This window comes from Lolium rigidum, chromosome 2, assembly GCF_022539505.1.
Source record: "Lolium rigidum isolate FL_2022 chromosome 2, APGP_CSIRO_Lrig_0.1, whole genome shotgun sequence".
Classification (NCBI taxonomy): Eukaryota; Viridiplantae; Streptophyta; class Magnoliopsida; order Poales; family Poaceae; genus Lolium; species Lolium rigidum.
In genome coordinates, this window is record NC_061509.1 from 23,212,877 (window position 1) to 23,217,881 (window position 5,005).

Here is a 5,005-nt window from a genome sequence, read left to right on the forward strand (position 1 = left end):
ATAGGTCCACATGCAAGATTTGGTGGGGTTCCGGTGCTCCGGCGGTCGTTCTCCCCCTCCTCCCCCAAAACAGCGGAACGTGTGCCCCGGCGGGTCTACCCCCTAGATTTCTCCGCGAGGGTGCACCAAATTACTTTTTCATTCTTTTAGGTTTGTTTAGGACATATACACATGGAGAACCAAGATTGGGACCCTTTGGCACATACACCCGCAGCTCGAGCCATTATCACACGATCGAGGGTGTGCCTGATCTACTGGTTAGGGTTAGGTGTAGGGTTAGGGCTAGGGTTTAGGGGGTAGGGCTAGGGTTTAGGTTAAAGGTAAGTATTTATGGTTAGGTATAGGTTTAGGGTTTAGGGTTAGGGTTAGGGTTTATGATGCATGGTTCTGCAGCTCCGGTGTCGTGGTTTAGGGGTTTAGGGCTGGAAGCCTCCCCAGTTTAGGGTTTAGGGTTTAGGGGAGCTACTTCTGCACCATTAGACCTTGCACCACACTTTGACACATATCATAGGTCCACACGCAAGATTTGGTGGGGTTCCGGTGCTCCGGCAGTCGTTCTCCCCCTCCTCCCCCCAAAAGAGCGGAACGTGTGCCTCGGCGGGTCTACCCCCCTAGATTTCTCCGCGCGAGGGTGCAACAATGTAATTTTTCATTGAAAAGCATGATACATACATTATTTAATAATACACATGTTTAAAAATTAGGTTTAATATAATTTTGAAATAAACTTGAATGTTGATGATAATCAAAATGGTAAAAAAAACATTGCCGTGCATAGGCGCACGGCAAAGAGTCCTGCCGCACGGCAAAGGGACTTTTGCGCACGGCAAAGGCTTCACCGCACGGCAAAGGTCCTTTTGCGCACGGCAAAGGCCTTTTGCCGAACGGCAAAGAGGCGCGCACGGCAACGTTGCCGATAAGTCAACCCCAGCTGGTCACGCGTGCGTCCCGACCAGATCGAACGCACACCCACCTCTCCTCCCTTCCACGCGAGCGCCGCCGCACCCACCTCGGTCGATCTCCTCCTCCCACGCGAGCATCGCCGCCGCAGTCCGCTGCCCCGGCCTCCTCAGTCCCCCCTGCGACCGCCGAGCTCCCTCGCTCCTCCTCCCGTCGCGCGCCCTCGCGCGCGCCTGCCGCATCCGGCTCCCTCCTCCCACATCCACCGCTAGGGGGCTGCCGCGCGGCATTGCCGCCCTGCGCCCGAGCTCGGGACTTGCTGCTGCTCGCCCCCTCCGCCGCCGCGCCTGTCCGTGCTACTGCTCGCCCCTCCGCCGGCCGCCCGTGCTGCTGCTACTCTCCTCCTCCCCCGGCCGCCCGTGCTAGCTGCTGCTGCTCGCCCCTCTGCCGCCGCCCGTGCTGCTGCTCGCCCCCTTCGCCGGCGACCAGCCGTGGGAGCTGCGGCCGCCACCATCCGCGGAAGCTCCGGCTACCACCCGGTATATGTGTGGCTATTTTCTTTTTTCTTTGTAAATTTGCATGTTACTTATGTAGTATTTAGGGTAGTTATAAAATAATATGCATGCTAATTAGTAGTTAAAATAAATTTGCATGAAAAATAGGGTAGTTTAGTATAGAAATTATTTTAGAAATGGGATTTAGGGCACAATTTATTTGAAATAGTTTATTTATAATAGTGGGATTTAGAGCAAAAAATAGAATTTAGGGGACACATTATTTTAGATATAGGATTTGGATTGTTTTATAAAATAGACCTCTTTAGAAAAGACAAGGGCCCCTAATAGATTTTTCTCGCTATGCAGGTGATGCTTCGAGGTGGACACGGGGGGCAGCGTCGTGTGGGTGTTTGACGTGAGGGGGGGGCGGCGTCCCGAAACTTCTTCGGCGATTCTCTCACGCGTCTAGGGTATAAATCTCCCTCCCACCTTTACATGTACCTAGGTTTTTCTTTGTGTCTAGATCACCAAGTCTGTCGCGATACCTAGGCGTCTCTTCCCGACCGTAAGGGTTACGCGGATAAATATGCATTAGTGGTCTCGCATATTATGAACCGTAACTCTTACGGCATTTATCGGGACAGCCGGCGGATGCGTAGTTGGGTACGTTCTCCCTGCTCTACCCCGATCCGAGACAGGATTTCGGTAGCGCCTCCCCGTTGTTCTCCGGATGCACACCCCTCTCGGCTTTTTGCCGAGACGTGTATCGGGAGAGCAGCGGGGAGGTGCTGCCGAAATTCTGTCTCGGATCGGGGTAGAGCTGGGAGAACGTACTCAATCTACGGATCCGGCGGCTGCTAGGAGCCCACCTAGTAGAGTTTCAGGTTGATGCACGCGTAAAAAAATATATATGATGCATTTATTTCCTATTTGATATATAAATGCTATGTTCATCTGTTTTGTTGCTGATTAGAGGATGGATAATCGTGGCTGGATGTACGATGGCAGAATCGGCCGGTGGAACTATACTGATGAATGGGGAGAAAAGACCGAGCAGTTTGTGGATAGGGCATTTGCCATCCCTAGCAGACCTATAAGAGTTTGGTGCCCTTGTAGTAAGTGCGCTAACCGAAAGGCACAGGACAAGGAAACTATGAGTATGCACCTGATCAAGTTTAGGTTCACACCGTCCTACAGGATTTGGACTTACCATGGAGAAAAGGCAAAGAAACGTGCTAGGAAGGAGGTGCGGCAGATTCAACCTAGGGGGAATATGACACCGGTTTTGATAGGTGCTTAGAAAACTTGGCTAATGGTAATGTGCCCGAAAGCCCTCATGTAGAGGTGGAGACACCTCAGGATGCGGAGACAAGTGAGGACCCGGAGGAAAACACAAAGGAGTATTATGAGGCTCTGTTTGCTTCGCGAAACCCCTACATGAAAATACGAGAGGTTACCCAACTAGATGCCATCGCTCGCCTTATGGCCTTGAAGTGCCATAGGAACTTGTGCAGAGATGGGTTCGATGAACTTCGGTCATCGTAGGCAGCCTTCCGCCGAAAGGGCACCTCTTGCCGCAAAACTTCTACTATTCGACCAAATTGCTCGGTGACCTTAAGATGTCATCTCAGCAGATACACGCTTGTCCAAAGGGATGCATGCTATTCGGAGAGGAGCACGCTGACACAAATTATTGCATCAAATGCAATTCCTCTAGGTACTTTGAGGTAGACCGCAATGGTGATGGTCGAAGAGGCGGACCACGATTGCCAAGAATATCCTCCGCTATCTTCCAGCTTCTACCGAGGATCCAGCGGCTCTTCATGACCGAGGATACTGTCCAGCAGATGAGGTGGGCCGTGGAAGGAAACAGATACACCGACAAGATGATACATCCGTCGGATGGTACTGCATGGAAGAACTTTGTCAAGAAATTTCCACCGAAAGCGAGTGACCCGAGGAGCGTAGCAGCTTGCGATATCAACCGATGGGTTCAATCCATATGGTATGTCGGCTGCAGTATACGCTTGTTGGCCAGTGTTTGTTATTCCCATGAACCTCCCCACGGCGTCCGCATGAGATCGAGAGAACATGTGTGTGTCGATGATAATCCCAGGGCCCAAATACCCGGGTAAGAACATGAATGTGTACCTGGAACCGCTGGTGGATGACTTGGTTCGTGGCTGGGAAGGTCGCGGATCCGAACATATGACGCATCAAAGAAGGAGTACTTCGATATGTATGTGTGGTACCACACGTCCCTGCATGACCTGCCAGCACGTGCTTTGTTCTGCGGGTGGTGTACACATGGGAAGTGGCCTTGCCCACGGTGCGAGGCAGGCCGTGACTTTCTTCTGGCTAAACAAGGGAGGCAAGTATTCATGCTTTGATGAAGCTCGACGGTTCCTTGAGCGGAGGCATGCATACAGGAGTGATGTAAAGAGTTTCAAGAAAGGCCGTGTTGTCCGTGGCCCGAAGCCAATTCCGAAGACCGGAACGGAAATCAAGGCGGAGTTAGATGCTCTTCAGCCTAGCCCTGATGGGAATGGTTTCTTGGGATATGGGGAGACACACCAATGGACTCACAAGCCGTGCTTATGGAAGCTCCATTACTTTGAGTTTCTCGAGCTCCCGCATAACATTGATGTGATGCACACCGAGAAGAATATTAGTGAAGACATTTGGAGCACGATTGTGGACACCGAGAAGACGAAGGATAACATAAAGACTCGAATTGATCAAGAAATGTGGTGCGATAGGCCGGAGTTGAACATGCAGCCACCTCATGGTGCCAAAAAAACTTGGACAAAGCCACACGCTCCGTTCTGCCTCACAAAGGCCCGAAAAAGGGAGGTCTTCCAATGGATGAAGGACTCCTTGTTTTTCCCTGATGGGTTCGCAACCAACTGCATGAGGGGTCTGAACATTGAAACGTTGCGAGTACAAGGACTGAAGAGTCATGACTACCACATATGGCTTGAGCGGATAATGCCGGCCCAACGCGAAGACAATAAATAGCGGGGTGGTATGTCAAGGTGATGATGGGCTCCATTACTATGGAAGAGTCGAGGGTATATACGAGCTGAATTACGGGTTTCACAAAGGGCTAAATCCCGTCGTCTTCAAATGCCATTGGTTTGACCCACGTCGGGTGAGACGGGATCCTGAAATTGGGTTGGTCGAAGTTGAAAGGAACTCCGTTTATAAGGAGAGGATGTGTACATCTTGGCTACCCGGAGCCTTTCAAGTATTCTATCTCCCGTACGCGTGCAAAAACCCGACAAAACGTCTATCCAGATGGGATGTTGTGATGACGGTGCCTTCACGCAATAGGCCGCCCCCGTCAAACAAGGACGATTACCGCCGTGTAGACCCCTCAGCAAGGAGTGTCGAGTTTTATCAGGAAGAAGGGCTCCCCGGCCATTTCACAATCGGCTTGCCGACTATCGATGACATGGTCGTAGACGATGAACAAGAAGACGCGGGCATGGATGGAGACAATGCAGAAGATGAAGCTGAGGATGTTTGTGCCCCGGAAGACCTGAGTTTGCTCGAGGCGTTCAAAGCAGGGATTGACCTCGATGCAGATGGACCACCTCCAGGTTTCA